Consider the following 25,287-nt stretch of genomic DNA (forward strand, 5'->3'; position numbering starts at 1 on the left):
CAATTGTTTTCCCTATCCATTTATTGGGATTTAAGTGACAGTCGTAACCCTGCATAATATAAAATTACTATCTTTTTTCAATTTATCTTAAGTGTTTATAAAGGGAAGACACTGCATATGCACACACAAAGCAAATCTTTTTAAACCAGCTTTTAGGCTGACCATGATGAGGCGATTTATCTATTCTGATATTACTGAGGTAAAAGGATAGAAACACAGATGGACACAATTTGCACAATTTGTTAAAAATTATAGTAAAAGGAAAAGTTTTATACACTTATTTTGGTGATATGTTTATTGAAGCCAGTCGTATAATTTTAGTAATACTCATTTCATATGGAACTTCTGATATGACAGAGTCAAGGTGATATATCCTCACAAGATCATATTTCAGCGATAATATTTCCTACTTAGCAACTGATATTAACATTTTTCAGGACCACAGTTGTCAAAGAACATTGTCTATATTGGTGCCAGAGAACACAGTCTATAAACTATTAGTCTTTTTTAATATTTTAAGCTTATTTAAAAAAAAATTTTTTTTAACGTTTATTTATTTTTGAGACAGAGAGAGACAGAGCATGAATGGGGGAGGGTCAGAGAGAGAGGGAGACACAGAATCCGAAACAGGCTCCAGGCTCTGAGCGGTCAGCACAGGGCTTGAACTCACTGACCGAGAGATCATGACCTGAGCCGAAGTCGGCCGCCCAACCGACTGAGCCACCCAGGCGCCCCTATTTTAAGCTTATTTTAAATTGTTTGCCTGTGTTTATAAGAAGTATATATTCAGCAGTTCTTGGGCAGGGTATTTCAAAAATGTGCCTCCTTGATCAGATCTCGCCTATGGTTTTGCCATAGCTTGCCTCTCCCAAATTGCAATATCTGTTATTCCCAAATAAACTTATTTTTGCTGGTAAAAATCTGACAGTTTTATTTTTAAGGTGAATATTACTTTGTGATCAGAAGTGGGATCCGGAGAAGACCCCCAGCAACTCTCAGGCGGGTGAGCAAACAGATGCTACAGAGCCAATGGAGTTCGCCGCTTAGTTGCCAACCCTGGAGTTTGAGGGTAAGTTTTTTTCCTGGATTTAGAGCTCTACTCTCTTTGTGCTCTCCCGACTTTACTCGGGTTCTGTTTTGAAGGCCTATCCTTCCTGGGAGTACTTGTCTGTTCTTTGGTCTGACTCCTTCTTAGAAGCAGGTTGTTTCTAGTGGAACTGTGCCTGTTGGAAGCGTGTTGGCTTTCAATCCAATTCCTTTTCAGAACCAGACTGTTGGTAGTGGAACTGTTCTGGCCTTTGGTCTGATTCCTTCTGGAACCAGGACGTTCCTGTTGAAACTGTGCTGTTTAGGAATTTTTCTCTTAGCTCTAGGGAAAAAAAAACCTCTAAGAAATGGGATCGCTGTCCTCAAAATGCTTTGACAGTAGCGGTTCCCCCCACTACTAGGACTCTGGTGGTTTTATGTTTAAAAACTATGATCCTTCCTCATATGCATTTCTAGACTAAATGGATCAACTTAACCGAAAGAAATTTGGAACTTCAGTAGCCATTGTGGGGAATTTTCAATCTCCCCAAACTTATTTGTTTCTCTCAAAATTAAATTAGAAGGCTGCAGCTCCTAAAAAATAAAACAAAAAAGCACCAACTAACCAACAAACAAAAGGCCTCGATCAAGTATTATGGTCGTATTATTGATCTCTTCTATTACCATGATTGTGTTGTTGGTATCTTCTATTACTATATTTGCATCTGCTCGATAATTCATTCATGGAAGAGATGAGTTAAAATTTCCTAGTATGTTGTTAGGTTTGTCTGTCTCAGCTTATAATTCTGTCAATTTTTGCTTTATATAGTTGGGGGGGTGTTATAATATGCAAACCGGTTTATAATTATTTTATTTGCCTGGTAAATTTACCATTACGTTGTGACCTTCTTTAATTTTAGTAATGCTTTTGCCTTAGCATTTAAATGGCTTTCTTTTTTTTTTTTTTTAATTTATTTTTTAGTTTTTATATTGAGGGAGTGAGTGTGCACATACATGCATGAGCAGGGGAAGGGCAGAGAGAGAGAGATGGAGAGAGAGAATCCCAGGCAGATTCCATGCTGTCAGTACAGAACCCGACACGGGGCTTGATCCTACAAACCGTGAAATCACAACCTGAGCCGAAACCAAGAGTCCGATGCTGAACTGACTGAGCCACCCAGATACCCCTAAATTGCTTTCTTCTGATTAGTATTTGCCTAGTATTATTATAACTCTTTTCATCCCATTATATTAAAACTTTCTAAGCCATTATGTTTCAGATTTATCTAATTCGTGTTAATTTTGACTTTTAGTCTACTCTAATAATGATTGAATCTTAGACCAAGCATTTAAACCATTCCATGCTTTATAATTGCTGATATATTGAAATTTACTTTTGCCATCTAATGTACTCCCCATTTATTTTTTTCTGATCTATATATTTTTTTCACCATTGCCTTCTTTGGGATTATTGATTGTTTTTTGGTTTTGTTTATGCTTCTATTTCTCTTCCTAGATTCTAGTTTGGAAGTTATGTACTCTATTCCTGTTCACTTAGTGGTTATCCTAATTTTAACAGGTAAATTTTAACTCATTAAATTCTGAGTTTATATCCATCCACCTTCTGCCAGATACTACAAGGACCTTTAAAAGATCCTTAAAACTGCCTTTCATCAGTTCTGGAAAATTCTGAACTCCATTCTTTCTCCCCTTTCCTTCTGGGACTCTGTATACACATTCTCATTTGCTCTCCATATCTCTTAACATTTCTTTCATAGTTTCTTTTTTCTTATCTTTCTAAGCCGAATTCTGGATAATTTTGCAAATATCCTACTGTTCATTAATTCTTTCTCTGGCTTTGTCTCATCTTCTGTTAAAGCTATTTAGTTTTTAGTGTATCTTATTTTCATTTCTAAAGTTCTGCTTGATTATTTTAAATCTGCTTTCTCTTCATTCATATTTTAAGCCTTTGCTTAATTTCTTAAAATATATTTAGCATACATATTTTAGATTCTATTTCTGATAATTCCAGTTGCTGAAGCACTTGTGAGTCTGATTCTACTATCTGATTTTCTTCTAGCCGTTACTTATGGTGTCTTTTTTTTTCTATGTGTGATGATTTATTTTTATGCTACCTGATCCTTGGAGTTTTATATGTGGAAATGTAGTGAGATCTGAAAAGAAGAGAGTTCTCTGGAAAGAATATTTGTTTATCTTTGGGTATATGTCTGGGGGGTTACTATCCATTCAGGACCCTTTCATACTAAATTCTTAACTTGAAATTTTTCAGACCACCATGGGAGATCTGGCTTATATTTATGAATCTTTAAGGAGGATTTCTGCCCCACCCTACCTCCACATCTGCTCCGGTGTTTGAGACAATCAGTTTCCCTTGAATTCCTTTGGAATGCCAGTTTATGAGGGGTATCCTATTGGACTCCCCACGTTAGGAAGGTGCTCAAGCTCCATGAGGCTATAACAAGTGCTCAAAGCTCATCTAGCTTAACAAATACCTTCAAGATGAACGGTGGCTCTGGTGGCTACTTTTACATATTACCAACCTGCACCCCCCACCACCACTACCAAGTATTCCTTACTTCCTTGACTATTCTTGAATGCATTTGATCATTGCATTCTACCCTGACAGCTCCTTACCTTTTGGAGTATGGAAAGAGAAACAATATTGTAAACTCTAGAATGGTATTTTTGATACAATACTGTTAAAGAACTTCAACTTCAGTATAACTTAACTAGACTTATGCAGACTGTGAGCTTTACCAATTTATATCAAGGTTTTGAGTTCCAAACAATTAACTTAGAAATGAACTTTTAGACACAATCCTCTCATGAGTTATAATAAGCATGTATCCAAGTCAGACACTCCCTACACTCTAACTCTGTGTTGCCTCCTATTATTGTTCTTAGGTGAAATTTGTTAATAGTATCACCATCTTCATTTATTATGGGATACAAGTCCTTTATATAAAATATTTACAAAGTCAAATGTCTTGAAGTCCTTAGAAAATCATCTTGAAAATATTTTAGCAGAAACTGCTTTTTTATATCAACTGAGATAATGTTAAGAAGAACATTCTCCAAGTATATTACTCTTTTTATAGTTAGCAACATCATGAATTTGAATCTGAAAGTGAAGTTCTCTTTCAAAATGACATATACTACTTTTAAAACAGAGAGACAGTAGAAGAGAAGATTTGAGATTTCCAGAAAGTATGCTTCCCCTGTTGCTTTCACAACTCATGGCCTGTAAAGTTAGTGTTCAGTGTTCATTTGAAAGCCAACTCTAAGAAAAAAAAATGTTGTTTTCCAGTTTTGGAGACAAAAAGGCTCAGATTATTCTTAACATCTTTATTACCAAATCTGAATATATCCGAATATTTATAAAATGCAAGTGGGGAATGATATTTGTTTCTTTTGCTGCTAAACTATTAGTGAAAAAGATAATAAAATTCTCAAAAATAACACAGCAAAGATACTCTCTTTCCTCCATACTTCAGGTGATTTGCCCAAAATTATAGAATCAAATTTTCTTACCTCTGACCAGCTCTTGCTAGTTCATCCTTATCTTTATCTTGGCATCTGCCAGACATTGGAAAACTTAAAACAGTCTTTGGAGTTAAGAAAAAGGAATATTTGAAGCAGAGTATCACCACCAGACTGTAATCAGAGAAGACAGATTTTTTTCATGGACTCTTTGAGGAGCCTCATTTGGGTTACAAGAAACAGAGCAATGTTTGTGTAACGCTGTGGCAATGCCTGGGAAAGAATCTCCTAACTCCACCTACCAGACACTCCACATAAATAAAAACATCTTTATCATATGGCTATTCCACTGACACCCATTTAATACTCTCAGGAGAACGCATAATCACACCAATGAGCCACGGCATTAGAATTTCGTGGAAAGAAACATATAGGGGCATCTAATATGACATTAATAGTCCAACAAAATTAATAACCCCTATAAGCAACTCTAATTCTGATATAAATAGAGAAATGACCAACATAAATTCCTGTAATAAAAAAATTCCTATATGCCAAGTTCCACTTTCATAAAATATAAGAAAATAACAAAGTAAATATTACATGCACTTAAATCTGGTCACTTCTAGGGGGAAAAAGAAAAACACTACATGCCAGCATTGAACTCAAATACCAGGTAAAATCATACGGTTCCACAGCAGAAGATCCTTAGAGTGATAAACAGAGATTCAAAACTTCAAAATATTTGACCACCTCCCCTTTTTTATTGTTTCAAGCAAAGCCAGAATAAAAATAAACAGGGACTGAGAAGTCTCCTGGGCTTCAAAAGTATGGATGTCATCTTTTCTCTCTGCTATTGTCTCTGATGTCACACCCAAGACATAGGCAAGTATTTCTGAAGAAGACCTCTGCTTGTAATCTTTTCTGAGAGAGAAGGAGCAGCAGAATGAAACTGATAAAGGTCTTCTTAGTTTGTTGGGGATTTGCTTCCTTTGTAACAAGGACTCAGTCTCACCTGCCATTCTTCATTCACTATGTGTAATTCCAGGAGTCTTCTCCTGGCAGTCAGGATAGCTGCACTTGGCTGGAGTGGGATGGCGGCATCTGGACTCATGACTCAGCCTGAGAGTCTGTTTGCGACTGAATGGAATCCTCACATCAGGATGGACTGACCACTCTTTCTATCTACTATACGGCCACTCCCTGGGTCTTCTCTTTACTTCCTGCCAGGTTGAATTGTGGATCAGGAACATACAACATTAGTGTGTGCACTGTGTATGGTAATTACAATGTGTTCTCACAGTGGTTGCTTTAGAAGACTACCAAGTAAGTGCTACTAATTCCTATCCAGTGATGACACGAGACCATTGATTACCATGCAACCCATTTATTTCTGTACGTTTTTCTAACACAAACATGTTGCTCTTCCCCTTTAAATAAGCAGGTATGAATTCTTAAGTAATACATGCACAAATTCATGAGGAGAGGTCTAATATTAGAATCAGGAGGAAGGTTTTCAATCAAGTGGCCTACTATTGAGTTCAAAACAATTCACTCCAGCAAGCCAGCTGGCAAAACTACTTCCAGTTTGTGAAAGAGAAAAAAATGTCTTAACATTTGAGTCACTGCACTATTTCATACGCAAGGACTTCATGTACATACCAGAAAGGCAAGCCTTACCACATTTGCATGTATCCTTTTATAGTTGTTGTGGTTTTGCCAAGTGCTTTATGATCGCTTTTTATTAGCTAGGGCTCTCAATAGTCCTGTGAGGTATAGATTAGTAGGTAAAACAGGTATGATGCATGATGAAGCAGGAAGTGAACTCCCTAGAGACATTTTATTCCAAGAACGCCTGTGTGGAAGAATGCACTTTCCCCTGTTTGCCAGAGGCACCAGGAAATAAAGTTGGCCTGCAAAATACTACTGAGCCATTTTTAAAAGCCATTTTCTTCATAAAGCACATGTCTATCTCTTTTCTCTCTCGCTCTCTCTCACTCACTTGCAAAATAAAACTAGGTTTATATTTCAATTAAAACGTATTATCATGTGGCATCTCCCTCATTGATATCTTTACCCAAGTTACAAGCAGTATTAAATGCTTTAGAAGTCATATCTTTTTTGAAAAGTCCTTTGTACAAGTTGTAGGATATATAAAAGCATTTATGTAACAAACTAAAACAGTTTGTTATATAAAACTAAAAGAAACTAGAAAAATATTGTTCTTCATTTTACAAATAATGAAAGCTAAAGTTGAAAAAAACTTTAACATAATTAGTCCATAGACAAACTATCTTTGGGGAAAGACAGTCTGGAAATCGGATTTTCTGGTTCTCAAAGATGAAAAAGCCAAACTAAAGTATAATTCTCTATGAATATTCATAAAGATAGATATTTTATGATTCTTGTTATCTTATGCCACATATTTGCGAAGTTAATCTCCATTCGACTTAGAATTTTTAACCTGTTACATTAAAATTACATATTAGGGAAAAAATATGTGGTAGGAATTTTCTATGCAAATGGGGGCCTAGAAAAAAAAAAAGAGACCAATGAACATAAACTGTCTACATCATCAAGCTGAATGTTATAAGAAATGGATGCTAGAAACAGCTGCCTGGGTAGATCTGAATTAGCAATTACCTTATGATGGGTTCAATCACTTGCCCTTGAACCAGTGTTTAAATCTTATCATCTTTTGTGTGCCTCCTCTGGCTCTAGGAGATGCTGTCTTCTGCTGTATAGTTGCCATTGCCCTGTCCGGATTTAGCCCTCTTCCTTTCAATGCACAAGGCCTCCAAAGATGCTTTTCTTTTGCTTCAAGCTTATACTTTTCCCACATTTCCAGAAAACTGTGTCTTGACTCCCAAACTGACTTAGTTGGAGTACCTGATACATATCCTCTAGCTATTTATAAAAACTAGTACTTACTACTCTTTGGAGAGGTTCCATTTCTTTGCCCAAAAACTCCTATCCTGTGAACCTTCACCATTACCATCATAATATTCAGGAAGACACTCCACTTCTGGGGGTATGTTTTCATCCCACCTATAAATAGAGATTACTGGCATGCTGGGAGCCCAGTGATAGGTTAAACTTTTCTGACTCAGGTTATCAGCTGCATTGTCTTCTCTGGGCTTGCTTTAATGCTGCATTGCCCCAGAAGTCCCTAAGCAAAGGTTTTTCCTCTCATTTTTATAGAGTCCTATTATTTTGGTAATATGTACCAACAAGTCTAAAACACGTAGTAAGAAAAAGCATGCAAAAATTCATCCAAGAAAAGAAGAGAGCCAGATGCTTGCTGTCACCAAGAAGGTATTAAGATGCTCTCTGGTTACCTCACAATCTGTGACACTGATTCAGGGGCCCAAAGGAGGATCCTGGCAGCCTAATGAGGCCAGAACAGGATCCACAGATTCACTGAAGTGACTTTTAAGAGCACCCCAACATGTCCTGAAATCAAACCTGAAGTCCTGTGAACATATGGTTAAAAGTCCCCTCACTGTAATGGATGCACCTGGTTACAAACAATTCCTGCAAGAAACCCAGAGTAGATTAGAGCTCAGTTTCCGTTGACTTACTCATAATGTCCTAGACTCACACATGTGCTAATTAATGTATTAGGACTGAAGCTTCTTAGACTACGATTCTCTATTTAGTTTGCTTGGCAAGCATAGAATCAAGTTTAAATGGTAAGTTTATATGCACAGTATTAATTGCTACCAAATATTAAGGCACGTTACATAAGACTCAAGTCACCTATGAAAGAAGGCAGCAATATTTCAATGGCAACGTCAATATCTCTGTTCCCACCTTTTAGTGAGGGAATTCAAAGCATAAAAATAAAATGGTGAAATGTCAAAAAGTCTCTAATAACAAGTTAAACTATTCCCACACACCTCACCTCCACATTATGCTGCAGTGCCTCCTTGAAATCTCTCTCAGGAAAGGCCATGATATAAATTCAATTTTCTCTCCCAAACTTAATCATGCTGGAATCTAAATATATATAAATCAGGTCTTTTTAGGCCCCAATTACTGGTGTCCCTGATTTCCCAGACCAGCCAGAATGTATCAGCCAGAAAGTTTGAGAAGAAAGAATATGAAAGAATATGATGCCATGAGGGAACAAGAGTGGCAGTTTACAGTTAATATTGTGCTCATTGCTACTTTTAGTGAGAACTGCCAAACACATTGCAAAAAGATTTTGATTTTGATTTTGAGATCCTTGTAGAGAAACACAAGAACATCTCTTGTTACACAAGTGTTTTATTCAACGGTTTATAGGGGTTTAATTTTTTTTCTCATTTATTTTTTCCTCTCTTTTCATAAAGAAATATAGTAAGGGTCAGTTTTAATTTACTACTGTGCCCTAGTATAATTTTCAGCAGTGCTCCTTTTTAGTCCAAAAACTGTCACAAGTTTTATATGATATGATAAGTTTTGTGGTCTTCTTGAGTATAGTTGCCTATTGTTTGAGAACTGAGAAAGAAAAAAAAAAAAAGGAAAGAGGAAAATATGTGTCAAGAGATTTATTACATATTTGAATACATTTTTCAATTCATCCTCACAATCACTGAGGGAGGCCAAGTGTTTCTCCCTCTCTTACAGATTAGACTTAGAAAGATAACTCTCCCAAAGTTATATAAGTAGGCTTCAAACCCAAGTCTCCTGGATCTTCAGCCATCAAAGCACAGGATGTTACTAGGTGAAGCATAGTTAGACTAAATAAGCAAGTCGGATTGTAGTAAAAATTAAGAAGCAAATTACTTACATTCCTCAAAACTAACCAGCTCTCTATAAGCTGTCCTGCCAGGATGCCTACTATGTAGAGAGCCATAGGACCCCTAGCCCACACAGCCACAACTCCAAACAGCCAGCAAAAGTCACCAGTTATATATAGTCTACATAAGAGATGATCATATGCAAGACCATGTCTTCAAGTTTAGAAGTAGTTGTTCCACATAATTCATAGAAACAAACACAGAAAGTCAAGCAAAATGGGGAGACAAAGGAATATGTTCCAAAAGAAAGAAAAGACAAAAGTTCAGAAAAAGAACTAAAGGAAATGAAGATAACCAATATGGCTGAGAAAGAATTTAAAGTAATGACCGTAATGCTCACGTGGCTAGAAAGAAAAGTGGAAGAACTCAGTAAGACCTTCGATAAAGAGGTAGAAAAAAATAACCAATCAGAATTGAAGAATACAATAATTGAAATAAAAAATACACTAGAAGGAATCAACAGATTAGCAAATGCAGAGGAATGGATCAGTGATCTGGAAGACAGGGTAATGGAAAGCACTCAAGCTGAACAACAAAAAGAAAAGAATTTTTTAAATGAGGATAGGTTAAGGGCTCTCTTGGACAACATCAAGTGAACAAACATTGATGTTATAGGGCAAGAAGAAGAGGAGAGGAGGAGAAGAGGAAGATGACAACAACAAGGAGAGGGAGAGGAAGAAAGACAGAAAGGGGCAGACAACTTTTGTGAAAAAATGATAGCTGAAAACTTTCCTAACTTAGGGAAGGAAATATACATCCAGGTTCAGGAAGCATAGAGTTTCATACAAGATAAACCCAAGGAGGTCTACACCATGACACATAATTAAAATGTCAAAGGCTAAAGATAAAGACAGAATTTTAAAAGCAGGAAGAGAGAAGCAAAAAGTTACCTACAAGGGAAACCCTATAAGGCTGTCAGCTCATTTTTCAGCAGAAACTTTTCAGGCCAGAGGCAGTGGTATGATATATTCAAAGTTCTGAAAGGAAAAACCCTACAACCAAGAATTCTCTACCCAGCAAGATTATCATTCAGATTTAAAGGAGAGATAAGGAGGGGCACCTGGGTGGCTCAGTTGGTTGAATAGATGACTTTGGCTGAGGTCATGATCTCATGGTTCCTGAGTTCAAGCCTCTCACCAGACTCTGCTGTCAGCACAGAGCTCACTTGGGATCCTCTGTCCCTCTCTATCTCTGCCCCTCCCCTGCTCACACTATCTCTCTCAAAAAGAAATAAATATTTAAAAAAAATTTTTTTTTAAAAAAAGGAGAGATAAAGAGTTTCCCAGACAATCAGAAATTAAAGCAGTTTATCATCACTAAACCAACCTTACAAAAAATGTTAATGGGACTTCTTTAAGTGGAATAGAAATAGTCATAATTAGACATAAGAAAATTATGAATAAAAAGATGTAAAATATGACAGAATATTCATGAAATGTGGGAGAGGGAATACAAAAAAGAAAGATTTTTTTTTAAAAGAATATGTTTCAACTTAAATGACTGTCAAATTAACATAGACTGCTATATATATGTATTATATATGAACCTCCTGTCATGGTAACCACAAACCCAAAACCTATGATATATATACAAAAAGCAAAGATATACCACAAAGCTGTAGTAATCAAAACAGCATGGTACGGCCACAAAAATAGACACATAGATCAATAGAACAGAATAAAAAGTCCAGAAATAAACCCATACTTATACGGTCAATTAATCTACAACAAAGGAAGCAAGAATTTACAATGGAGAAATGACAGTTTCTTCAATAAATTCTGCTGGGAAAACTGGAGAGCTACATGCAAAAGAATGAAACTGGACCACTGTCTAACACCATAACTCAAAAATAAACTCACAATGGATAAGAGACTTAAATGTGAGACCCGAACCCATAAAAATTCTAGCAAAGAACACAGGCAGCAATTTCTCTAACACCAGACATAGAAACATTTTCTAAGTCTAGAAAACATTTTCTAGATAGGTCTTCTGAGGCAAGAGAAATAAAAGCAAAAATAAACTATGGAGACTACAACAAAATAAGAAGCTTTTGCACAGCAAAGGAAAACATCAACAAAACGAAAAGGCAACCTATTAATTGAGAGAAAATTGTTACAAATGATACATTTGATTAGGGGTTAGTATCCAAAATCTATAAAAATCTTATACAACTCAACACTAAAAAAAAAAAAAAATCTGATTAAGTAATGGGCAGAGGACTTGAATAGACATTTTTCCAAAGAAGACTTACAGATGGCCCACAGACACATGAAAAGGTGCTCACCATCACTAATCATCAGGGAAATGCAAATCAAAACCACAATGAAATATTACCCTACACCTGTCAGAATAGCTAAAATCAAAAAGACAAGAAATAACAAGTGTTGGCGAGGATATGGAGAAACAGGAGCCTTCATACACTGTTAGTGGGAATGTAAATTGGTAAAAACACTATGAAAACCAGTATAGAGGTTCTTCGTAACGTTAAAAATAGAAATACTATATGATCCAGTAATTCCACTCCTGGATATTTACCTAAAGAAAATGAAAACACTAATTCAAAAAGATATATGCACCCCTATGTTTATTACAACATTTATAATTGCCAAGATATGGAAGCAATCCAAATGTCCATCAACAGATGAATGAATAAAGAAGATGTGTACACACACACACATGCACACATGCACGCACATACACACACAATGGAGTATTACTCAGCCATAAAAAGGATGAGATCTTGCCATTTTCAACAACATGGATGGAACCAGAGGGTATGATGCTAAGTGAAATATGGCAGGCTGAGAAAGACAAATATCATATGTGGAAATCAATAAACAAAAAGCAGTATCAGACTTATAAATACAGAGAAGAAACTGATGGTTGACGGAGGAGGGGGGCTGTGCAGGGACAGGCAAAATGGGTGAAGGGAAGTGGGAGATACAGGCTTCCAGCAACAGAATGAATAAGTTGTAGGAATAAAAGGCACAAACAACATAGTCAAAGATATTGTAATAGTGATGTATGGTGACAGATGGTAGCTATACTTGTGGTGAGCGTAGCATATGGTATAGAGAGGTTGAATCACTATGTTGTACACCTGAAACCAATGTAACATTGTGTGTCAGTTATGCTCAAATGAAAATTAAAAACCAACTAATCACCACTCTACATTTCATAACCATGTTTTAAACAGAACACCCAGCAGCTCAGCTATTCCCCATTAGCTTCTTTAAAAGTATCCACAGCACACCTGTTGCAGGCACAAAACATTGAGACTCAAATTAATTCCCAAACAATAGTGCCATCTGTCACTGTCCCAAAGCAACATTTCTCCTCCCGTAATATCAGCCTGGTACTTACAGCCTGTCACTTGCTGTGAGAGTCACACCTTACTTTGGCTTCTAACGTGGGGTGTAAGAAGTGTCAGCCTCCTTTTCCTTCCAGCTTTTATGCCAGTGTATCCATCCCATCTGGGAGACACTTTGTCTCCCTGCTAACTGTCCCTCAAGGTCTAGTCCAGGTCCTGCCTCCTTCATAAAAACTCCTTTTGCTGGTTTTGGTTCATAATAACATTTCCCCTTTGTGTTTCCAAGGCACTTTTAGATAATTTCCAGCTGTTTGATGTTTGACTGCTCTTTGCTTTATTTTTTTTTTTTTTTTTTTTTTTTTTTTTAATTTATTTTTGGGACAGAGAGAGACAGAGCATGAACGGGGGAGGGGCACAGAGAGAGGGAGACACAGAATCGGAAACAGGCTCCAGGCTCCGAGCCATCAGCCCAGAGCCTGACGCGGGGCTCGAACTCACGGACCGCGAGATCGTGACCTGGCTGAAGTCGGACGCTTAACCGACTGCGCCACCCAGGCGCCCCCTCTTTGCTTTAAACACATACATAATTTAAGTTCTTCCAATTATAAATACTTTAAAGCAGAAACTATGATTTCTGCTGTGTGTGTTTGTGTGTGTGTGTGTGTATGTGTGCATCCCCTCTGTACTATCCCACATTATTTGGGGGCCATGTGGTATTTAATAAGTATTTACTGATTGATTAATGCAATGATGGAGTGACCACCATGTAAAGAAGAAAAGAATATTATTGTTATAATATATAGCATATTGTATAGCATATTATTGTTATTCTGGAAGTCTTAAGACTTTGGATTTTACTACTTTCAGGATGCATCCATCTCTAAAACTTTATTGTTTCCCTAAGATTTTGAGTGCAAAAAGACAATTGGTTCAATATATAAAATTATGCTTAAAAGAATAAAAAAGATAAAAGAGGAAATGAAAAACTATATCTAACATTAATATTAACTGAATAAGAATCTTCTGTAAAAAGTTGATTCTTTTTTTTTAATGTTCATTCATTTTTGAGAGAGAGAGAGTGTGTGTGTGTGTGTGTGTGTGTGTGTGCGCGCATGCGGGGAGGGGCAGAGAGAGGGGGACAGAGGATTTGAAGCTCTTCACTGACAGCAGTGAGCCTATGTGGGGCTCAAACTCAGGAACCTTGAGATCATGACCTGAGCTGAAGTCGGACACTTAACTGCCTGAGCCACCCAGGTGCCCCTTTCTGTAAAAGGTTTAAATGACTTTGATTATAAGTGCTTGATACTTTTCTTACTCTAATAATATGAAGGAGGGAAGGAAAAAAGAGGAGCTCCCCTCAGCAAGTAATAGATTTTCCCTCAGAGGTATCAGATTTAATCTAACCTTATCTAATACAAGACTCGGTACCTCCCAGACTCTCCTGCTTCTCCTCTCCCTCACATTTTACTAAACCTAGTTACTATTTTATTCATTCATCTATTCAACAATATTTAGAGTACTTCTTTTTCTAGCTTGCAGGCGTTGAAAGACAATATTGACAAGACTTAGCGTCTGTTTTTGAGAACAATTGCATGTAGTTTGAAAAACGTGTTTTCTGCATTTCCATAAATCAGTGAACAAATTGGAAGCCCCTCACGATTGTGGATCATCCTTGGTACTGCCCCTCAGTCACACCTACAGGTTTCCGCCTGATGAATTGTTGTGCAGCAGGTGTCGCAAAAGTAGAGGTGGAGCTGGTAGGAGCATTTTCTGGGTTAAGAGGTGGGGATTCCCCCTGCTGTTCCCTTCGGCTGACTGGCTCCTCTCAGGGTGTTGTTAATGAAATTTAGTCTCCCGTCACATGGTCTTCTGAACCTGCAGCGTCTTCTCCCTTACGGTTTCTCACAGATAATCATGAGTTTATGGAGAGACGAGCTAAGCTCTGACATTTAAGACTTCAGGTGAATGATACATTCCTCAACAGAAGTTTGGCCACTATGACCAACCACTTAGATAGATATAGATAGCGCTCTGTTCTTTAGGAAGAAAAAAGCCTATCCTTTTCTTGCTAACTAGTGGACCAAAAGATTCCTTTCTCCAGCATTTTACTACAGAAGATCTTTCCCTCCCTTTGCAGGTGCTTTTAAGCTGTTATTCCCTTTGCAGCACATGAAGGGTACAGTAATCATGATCTCTCACCATGCATTTACACAAGCAGGTCCGTCGATTAACACATTTCCAACACACCTGTTACCTATGGTGCTTGGTATCTAAATTCAAAACCCTTGGACAGCTTCTATGTAACTGGTCCGCGGAGTTTTATATTCACGTATCGACAAGATGAATACAATCTCTTATTACCATATAAGTTAATCTTGCAAAACAATACAACGGGCTCCTGGTATATTCCTTTCAGTGTTTCTTTTAACCATCACCCCTAAAAAGGCAATATTTCTATCAGTGCTTAAATTCAATGTTTTTAGAATGAATTATCAGTTTTTTCTTTGTTATAGGCTCCCATGCCCACCGTGGGGCTTGAACTCATAACCCTGAGATTAAGAGTCATACGTACTCTACTGACTGAGCCAGCCAGGAGCCCCTGAAAATTGCCAGTTTTAAGACTCTTTTTCCCCCTGAATGATGTTTGTTGTTAGAATTTAATAATTATCAAACATTTTCATGGAAATTTTTTACAAATTAATACTCTTTAAAAACCAGCTATGATGGGGCATCTGGGTGACTTAGTTGGTAAAGCAGCTGACCTCAGCTCAGGTCATGATCTTGTGGTTCGTGAGTTCAAGCCCAGCAGTGTGCTCTGTGCTGAAAGCTGGGAGCTAAGAGCCTGGAGCCTGCTTTCGATTCTGTGTCTCCCTCTCTCTCTGTCCCTCCCCCACTCACGCTCTGTTTCTCAAAAATTGATAAATGTTAAACATTTTTTAAAAACAGCTATGATATTCAATAGTCTTTCTAGATGAAAGAGAACATGAAGTAGTATTTAAGGCACAGGCTAACTTTGGAAATTGATTTAAATAATTTATGAGTCCATAAAAATCTTAACTTTGATCTATTTCAAGCTACCTTGTACCTTACCTTTCCGTGACCCTCTGTTCTAATATCACATTTACACCAAGCCTTTGTCTGAAGACCACTTCACAGATGTATTTGTTTTGCTGTCATCATGTGAAAATCTCAGGCTGTACAACATAGTTCATGTGGATCAATGTTGATTCAACCTCCCTTCTAAGCCTCTAAGAAAGTGGCGAATACAGAAATAGGTGGAAAGATTTCCTTATTGGACTATGACACATCTTTCAGAATAAACACCTGTTTTTCTTCTTTTAGTCCTGCCACATCAATCAGTTATAATACTCTGCAAAATAGTAAGTACTTAGCCAGCAAACTAGAAGCATATCCATTTAGCTTAGTTGGTAAGTATGAGGGTATAAAAGAAAAGTCATTAAAATATATTCGCCAAATTCACTTATTGGCAACTTAGACCCTTCAGTCACGTACCCATGTACCTCAGGCAACAAAAAGCCTGAGGGTGGGCGAGGGGGGAAACCCACTCCCCTTACCACCCTGTTGAGCACTTAGCTCAAGTTGTTTAAAAGTATTCAGGTTCAACATTTTGCATCATTTGGAAGCTCAAGTATACTTATACCAGAACTTCCCACCAAAATTACAGAGTAAGAGGGGTTATCAGCTGCATGATGAGAAAAGAGGAGACAGTAGGGAGAGAGTCATATAGAGGTGGTGCCTTGACTAGAGTAGTCACCTTTGGTGAGGAAGCTGGAGAAGAAAGATAATACAAGGAAGGTTTCAGGGAAAGAAATACCCTTAGTTCATTCTCCTTCCTTCCCTAGATCTCCTGTTGCAGCTTCCCTCTGGTGGGATCCAACAAAAAGGCAGATGACACAAGAGCTGAGTTGATGTAACCTGTCCAAGTCAGCCTCCCAAGACATATAGCAGAGTGACGGGTGGAGACGTGATCTGGAAGGGCAGACAGAAGATATTCAACCCATAGTCCATTCTGTATTTATAGATACATTAAACCATCTCTTATCCTTTTGAAGTAGACAAGTCGTAAGTCCTAAATTCTACATTGAAGTATACCAAAGTAGGAGCAACACATTGTCTTACTTAACTTTATCTTCTTTTTCACCCAGCATAAAGGTTGATGTTCAGGGAAAAAATAAATAAAAAGTAAAAAGTCTTGTTGACATGCTCATTCATATTGTGTTTCTTCAAGTCCTCAGACTGGTGAGTGTGAGACTTGCCTTTCCTATTTCTGTATCTTCATGTCCCACATACTTAATTTGAATCACCCAAAGAATGTCAAATGTCATGCTGTCCTCCAATCTGTCTTATATTTTCTCACCTCTGGGCCTTCTTAGGTAACAATTAGCAGCATTGTATACTATGTACCAGGCTGGTCACTAACTCTGTGCTCATATCTTTTCAATGAAATGATACTCTATAATGTTCTTGTGAATGTAGCTGAAAGAGTAAGACTCTCACTCTCCCTCAGACTGTCATTTAAACATGGAACAAAAGGGGAGACATACGGGAGATTGCCTTAATCATACAAGAAAAAAATAAAAACATATTTCCACTCCCTTCCAAAACCCCACAGCAATGTTCACAAAGAGAAAAATCTCTCTCTCTCTCTCTCTCTCTCTCTCTCTCTCACACACACACACACACACACACACACAACTAGAAAAATATATGCCCTCATACAAAAGAAGAAATCTTGGAGACAGAAAAGAGAACTGACTTAGCAGTTTAGAGAAAGCTAAAATCTAAGCATCTAAGTCCAAAAGATGTGAATCAACTCTCCTGACAGATTTGTGGAAAGATGAAGGGATCGGAGGCCATAAGTATCTTGGGAAACAGGGTTGTGGGTGAGGCTGAAGAGACCTATTTAAAAATCTTTTAAAAAGTAGGATTTTAACCCTGGTCTCCCCTACCCATGCAACAAAGCAAATACGCCTTCTCAAACAGAAGATGCATTTACTGTCTATAGCAGTTGAACCGGAAGGGCTCTAAGCCTCAAGTACATCGGCATAGCTGATGAGGTGGGGAAGAGAATAGAAGGAGAGACTTCAGGCTTAATAGAGCAAAGAACTGCAGATACTGACTCTTTTGAGCCCCACACAATGACCTAATGGTAAAGTCCACCAGAAGACAAGCTCCATCGGAGCACACAGAGCTTCTAATCAGCTTTTTAGTGTCTGACACTTAAAATGAAAATAATAATTTGATAGCAGAGTGTCACTGTCATCTGCAAAAACCTCTAATATAAAAGGCAGAGAAAATATAAATAAAAGAAAGGAGGAAAGAAATGAGGGGGAAATCTTTTTAAAAAACCTATAATTACTATAATCAGACAAGTTATTGAGTCTCTGAAGTAAAAAGCAGATACCAATGAAGAAGGAGGAGGAGGACGGGGAGGAGGAGGAGGAGGGACAAAGCTCCTGCTTTTGGGAGTAAACTAGCAAAAATAAAGTAGAAAGGTAATCATCAGAAGGATTGGAAGAAAAAGTTAAGAAACTTTCCCTAATTAGCATAAAAAGTCAAATGGAAAGAGAAAGCAAAAAAAAAAAAAAGAGAGAGAGAGAAAACTAGACTATCAAGCCAGGAGGTCCAACACCTGAAAGAGAGAACCAAAAAATAGGGAGAAGATATTATCAAAGGAATAGTGAAAGAGATTTTCCTAGAACTAAAGACCATGAGGTTCAAAACTGAAAGGGCTCACTCCCAGATCATTGACTACAAAGAGACATATGTCATAGTGTCATAAAGATTCAGAACACCAGGGTTTCTGTGAAGATGTCAAGGCTTTCAGGAATCAGCAAACAAAAATCACAAAGAAAGGACAGGATCCTCCCACAAGCATCTGAGGAAGTTAGAAGACAAAGACTTCACGATTCTGAGAAAATGCTTCCTAATCTAAAATTTTATACTCAGTGAAACTATTGGCTAAGTGTGAGGAGAAAATAAAGATTTCAGAATTGCAATTTCAGAAATGCAAGATCTTAAAAGTTTACCTGCCATAAACCTCTTTCCAGAAAACTACTAGAGAATGTGCCCTGAGTGCAATGAGGCAGGAAACCAAGAAAGAGGAAGAAATGGGATCCAGGGAACAAGGAATTCAACCGGGAGATAAGTGGAAGGGATTCGCAGAATGATGGTGAACAAAAATACCAGGACAACAGTCTTCATCAGGCATAGAGAACAACCAGATTAGAACAGAATAGAGGCCTCCAAGAGCAAGGTCTCTAAGAATAATATAAGACTCATTGAATAGCTAATATTTGTGACTATCTTCCAAGGAGAATTTGTTTTAAAAATGGAATGAGGAGATAATTGGTACAAAAACTGAGGAAGTAAAAATATGAGCCAAGAGAGAAAGAAAAAGTCCATGAAATAAAATATAGTCAGAATAAAGGATGTGACCCAGCTGTGAATAATACCTATCTTGCCATTATACTACATTCTGACTTTGTAACTGATTCCAAGTTCATATGCCAGATGCACAGCAAAGCCAACCACTGAGACATCTGGGATGCAGCAGACAAAGGGTTTGTTAGAAAGGCAACCAAACGAGGAGACAGGAGAGGGAGCCTCAAATCTGCCTCCTCCCTGGAGGATTGGGGTTGGGTGTATTTAAGGACAAGGGGCCAGGATGTCACCAGGTATGCAGGTTGGATGGAAAATGCTGTTTGGGTATAGGGAAAAGGGAGATGCCCTCCTTTCTGAGCATGTGTATTCCAGAATCACATGTCTTCGTGGGACAGGTGTTCATTACAAATGGCAGCATAAACATGACAAGTGGGGGGCAGATCCAGGGGTGTGTGTTGTTACAGAGGTTACTCTCATTCACTGTTGGTTCCTTCTTCACACCAGCAACAATTTCCAGTTTGCTCCAGTCTCGGCTGGTCTTATCAGTAGTTGGTCAACTTCTGCAAAACAGACTCATTAAATCAATCAGGTTAACCAGAGTTTCCTTAGGGGAGAAAAGCCAAGTGTTTGTTAGCATGTCTGTTTCAATTTACCTAAAAACGATAATGCAACAACAAAGAAAGTGAAATGAAAGGAAACTGTGACAAGGCAAAGGGTAGTGGAGTGCTGTCCAGGATAGAAAAGGCCTCATGTCCTGTAGCAGGCGGTCACTGTGGTAATACCCCAGGCGATTCCCCGGAAGCCTCCTCTGAGAGGGAGGAGGCTCGACAGCTGGAAGTTTACTAGGGAACATTCTTCAAAAGGGAAGGAAAAGAAGGAGGAGTGAGCAGAGGCTGGGCTATAATGGAGTCTCAAGGAAGGCCTCAGCCAACCCTCCAGGAAGCTCTGACACTACATAGCTCTTCAAAGTTTGACCCAAGTCAGGATGAGGGGGCTGGTGATTTTTCTTAAACATTTTTTTTAAGTTTTATTTTATTTATTTTGAGAGAGAGAGAGGGAGTATGAGTGAGGGAGGGGCAGAGAGAGAGAGAGGGAGAGAGAGAATCTTAAGCAGGCTCCTGGCTGCCCGCGCAGAGCCTGATGCAGGGCTTGAACTCACAAAAACGTGAGATCGTGACCCGGGGAAAAACCAAGAGTTGGACACTTAACCACTGAGCCCCCCAGGCACCCTGAGGGGGCTGGCAATTTATATGCTGTGTATATGACTCACACAATGTGGGCTTCCCTCATGTTGGCACAGAAGGGACCCCTGAAGAGAGCTGACAGCTGAGGGTTGTGTGCCAGCAGTATCCGTCACAGCTGCTTCCTTCCTAAAGGAACAGCTCATCACGGTATTTACAGTCAGCAATATCAGAAAAGAAAAACCCAGAATTTCCAAATAAGCATAATTTTTAGATATAGGTAAATATACAAGATAAAAAAAAAGAGGCGCTTAAAAGGATGGGAGCAAGGAGTGGGGAGTCCTGGGCAGGTGCTGCTATTTTTCATTATAAGGCTAGAAGTACTACAGGACACTGAAATGAAAAGCTTTTTTTTTTTTTTAATGTTTATTTATATTTAGAGAGAGAGAGCATGGGGGAGGGCAGAGAGAGAGGAAAAGAGAGAATCCCAGGCAGGCTCTGCACTGTCAGCGAAGAACCCCACTCACGACTCTGTCCCATGAACAGCTCACGAGCTCATGACCTGAGCAGAAATCAAGAGTTGGACGCTTAACTGACTGAGCCACCCAGGTGCCAGAAGTGAAAACTTTTTAAGGTCTTTGTGTGTGTGCGTGTATGTGTGTGTGGCTAAGGAAGTATACATTAAGATGTTTTTCACTCTGTAAACACTATGGTTCTTAATACTATTAGGGCTAGAGGTAACAATGTGGAAAGGGTAGAGTTTGGGAAAGGAGGAAAATGAGTTATTTAAAGCATTCTGCACAATGATGCGGAAGACTAACACAGATAGCTTTGCAAAGGAAGAGACAGTTTGGAAAGTAATTCCCTTTCTCCTTAAGGAGAAAGCCTTAGGAGGCTATCCTCTTTCAGAGTCAACATTTGCCTTGCTTTAATGGTTTCCCTTTGTGGGGCACCCTTCCATACTCATTCAGGTGAAGGCTAGACACTATTGTGAGTGCTCCTCTCCACTCCGGCTTTTTGGTGAGATTTGGAGGGCCTACCCTGGACTGGCCTGCTGAGGTTATTCTAAAACTGAATACCCAGGTTTAGGGATATTAACTACAAGACAAAAGATTCTGGATCCTGGGATAATAAACTCTGATAAGTATAAGATTAGGGGTTCTCACAAGGTAGGTGGAGGTTTTATAGGAATTTAAAATAAATAAAATGGCAGGGGTCAGGGACATAAAACACTTAAGTTAGGAATTCTGAGCATCCTCAAGGAAACTCTAGATAAGCTGATCAACGTGGTATTTGAACATGGGAAATGGTGTTTGAATATTTGGTCCCTTGAACATGGAAGCAGTTATTTCTAAGGAATAGTTTTAAAGTTTTTTCCTTCCTATGCTATTATAACTCTTATTTTCCCTAATCTTCAGTAAATGTCCATTTTATTGTTAGGAGGCTTTTTGTAGGCTGATGGATTCCTCTGGGATCTCTATCATCACTGCAGAGTCTGCTGTGACCTTCAGAGGTACTTTGCTGCCTACCCACCCAGCAAGGCCTCCAAAATAGCCAAGTCTTCCAGGTTTAGATCATTCTTATGCTTGCTTCATTCTGGTATAGCAGGGAACAATGTAATAGAAAAACCAATAGAATGGCTCTGTGCGTCTGCACCTCTCAGACCTCAGAATATCCTATCCATATCCAACTTGAGCTCCTTTGGCTCCAAACATAGTTGGAGCTATTCTCCCAAGGGAACTCGGGCAAAGCCAGTAATCTCTAAATTGAGTATCAGTTAAGGTCTGAACAGGAAGCAGATGGCACTTCCAAATTAGGATAAAGTTTAAGAAGGGTTTATTTACAAAGGGACTAACTGCAGAGGCGTGGCAATGTTGGGAAGCTACAGAGCGTGGTGCAGGAAACCATGCTCCCAGCAGCAGAACTCTTCCATCTCTAGGGCCAAAAGAATGAAGACAAAGGGTTATGGAAACTGGGAGAGAGACTCAAAAGAGTAATGACCTTCAGAAGAGGAATGCGGTAGGCTCAAGGCAATTTCACAGAGGAAGAGTCAAGGTTAACAACACCCTGTCTCATTCTCCAGTCTCCTGTCAGGAATTCCCATTGTCCAAACCCCACTGGAAGCCAGAAGGAAGAGGTACTTTTGAGTTAATCCATGAAAGCCAAGCTGTCCAGAGTAGAGAGTAGGGTGATGAAAGGTGATGAGAGATATGAAGGGGCCAACAGAAGGCGTCCAGTACACCCTAATGCAATTCAGAATTCTGGTAACAGAACTTATTAAACAGCTTCAATTGTGAATGATTAACACAAGTCTTAATACAGAGTTTCTCTAACTGAGGTATGTGTCTCCAAATGTGAATGCTTTCCAAGGGGTATACAGGGAGCCATGATCATAAGACCATCAATTCTAGGTTTCCAATTTCTACTGAAATTGTACCCATTTCTCAAGCTTTCAGCTTTCAGCTTGAGAATGAGCCTCTCGCTTTTCAAAGAAAAGAGCTGCACCTCATCTGTCCAAAATCTTAAAAGAGTGTTTTACTTTCCATTATGACAAAGGCCTCATACAGTTCTGGATGTATGTTTTCCTTTCCTCCACTTATTTCTGTTAACGTGAAGACAGAGTATTTGGGACCATGTTGTGTTATTATGAATTGAAATATATGAAAGAGTGAGTGGTGGGAGTGGTGACATTTTTGTTCTATAATTTTGACATTTCCTGTATTTGAATGAAAGCAATTGGGGGGGGGGTGCTATTCTTAATATTATCCTTAAGATGTGCCATTAGGTGGAAAGAAAGGTACCTTCTGAAGAGCTATGATAGTGATGTTAATTTTATTAAACAAAGCAGTAATGTTTTCTGTGTTAAGAAAACTTATACACACTGTAGAAATGAAGCAAAATGATTATAGTGTGTCCTTTCAAGCTCATTCTGGTGCATTGCCTTACAGGCCAACCTAAGGGATATATACATTTATATCTGACATATGTACCATCAATATCTGACAGTTGTATAATCAATATCTGACATATATATGTATATCTGTATCTGAGAATTGAAACATACTGAAAATGTTTTAAAATCACCCATTAATCATTTTTTTAAAAGCAAACAATCCAAAAAAAAATGGACAAAAGGCTTAAATAGTCACTTCACTAAAAGAAGGTATCCAAACAGATAATAAGCACATGAAAAGGTATTCAATGCTATTAGTTTTCAAGGAAATGAAAATTAGTACCACAAAGATTTTGCAATATAACTATCATAAGGCTAAAATTATAAAAAGATTGATAATACCAAGTGTTGGAAAGGATTTGGAACAACGAAACCTCTCATACATTGTTAATGGGAATGTAACTTGCTAAAACCACTTTGGAAAACTCTTTGGAAGTACCTACTAAAGTATAACATGCAAAATAACCCCATGACATAGAAATTCCACTTTTAGGTATATACCTAGGAAAAATTAGTTTACATGTCCACGAAAAGACATGTATAAGAATGTTCATAGCAACTTTATCCATTAGAGCCAAAACCTGGTAACAATCCAAATGTCAATCAATACGACTGTATATAAATCAGTTTTGGTATATTCATATAACAGAGTACTACTCAGCAATATAAAGAATAAATCATTGTTACATGCAACATGGATCACTTTTATAGATACAACGTTAAGCAAAAGAAGGCAGACACAAAAGAATATATTCTGTATGATTTCATTCATAAGAAGCTGAATCATAGTACACACACAATTTGTTTTCCATTTGTAAGCCTAGCTTTAATTCATACAAAACAGAAGGATGAAGTAGGAGGTAGGGGGACAATGAGAGAGTATTTCCAGAGCAGTCAGTTAGGGTTCAAAGAGGTATCTTTTTTGAAATTGTTTACCTTAAGGATTAAACTCACTCCAGCCTGTGGAGGAGAGGGCAGTGAATGGTGAAGAGCATTGACTCCCCTCCTATTCCCATGCTGGGTTGTTACAATTCTTACAGCAATCACATCGGCCTGATAGAACAAATCTAGCCAGGCTGAGACTATTTCTGAAGTCCTTAGCCAAGTTGCTGAGGTTTCCAAGAAAATGAGCTTCTATAACTTTCCAGACCAAGGTTACTTCCAAGCAACAATACAGATAACCAGACCAGGCAAGATGTATGCATACTGAACCCAAAGATTTATTGTCAACACCACTTAGCCAAAGTCTCCGATATCCCAGAGGCACTTGAGTATGTGGCTTCCTTTTACTTTTGATCCATAACTTGAATTCTTTCCTTCATGATTTCATCTTTTGTCTGCAATACCACCCTCTCACAGACTGACTCCTCTACCAAGACTTTCTCCCAACATGTAGCTAACTAAACTATGCATTGCTCTGCTTCTAATTACTATTTCCCTCATTTTCTTGTATCTTGTTGTTTTTTTCCAGTTTTATTGAGAAAGAATTGCCATCTTACATTGCATAAGATTAAGGTGTACAGTGTGTTGATTTGATACCCTTATATATTGCAAAATGATTACCACCATAGCCTTAGCTAACACCTTCATCATGTTACATAATTAACATTTCTTTTTTTGTAGGAAGAACATTTAAGATCTACTCTTAGCAACTCTCAAGTACATGATACAGCATTATGAACTATATACACTCACCATGCCATACATTACATCCCCAGAACATTTTCGTATTATAACTGGAAGTTTGCACCCTTTGACCAACATCTCCCATTTCCACCAATTCCCAGCCCTTCTTTGCCAACATTTTTACTCTATTTCTATAAGTTTGGATTTTTTAGAATTCACATATGAGATCATACAGTATTTGTCTTTCTCTGACTTATCTCACTTAGCTTAATGCCTTCAAGGTTCATCCATGTTATGGCATATGACAAGATTTCCTTCCTATTCATGACTGAAGAATATCTTTGTATTGTCTGTCTGTCTATCTATCTATCTAGATACACATATCATGCCTTTATCCATTTATCTGTTGACAGACACTTAAATTGTTCCCGCTATGTTGGCTATTCTGAATAATGCTGCAGTTGTGTCTTTTGCCATTTTAATGTCATTAACATGGGGAAA

At 38.1% G+C, this 25,287-nt stretch overlaps 1 protein-coding gene across 3 annotated transcripts in view; it reads left to right on the forward strand.

Annotated features, from left to right (window-relative positions):
- CF3H1orf53 (chromosome F3 C1orf53 homolog) overlaps positions 1–25,287 on the forward strand; it is a 107,148-nt gene that overhangs the window by 1,926 nt on the left and 79,935 nt on the right. For all 3 annotated transcript variants that reach the window (XM_042925716.1, XM_042925717.1, XM_042925718.1), the window contains one exon: positions 942–1,069. The gene's annotated coding sequence lies outside the window, so the exon portion shown is untranslated. The remainder of the gene's footprint in view (positions 1–941; positions 1,070–25,287) is intronic.

This window comes from Panthera leo, chromosome F3, assembly GCF_018350215.1.
Source record: "Panthera leo isolate Ple1 chromosome F3, P.leo_Ple1_pat1.1, whole genome shotgun sequence".
Lineage (NCBI taxonomy): Eukaryota > Metazoa > Chordata > Mammalia > Carnivora > Felidae > Panthera > Panthera leo.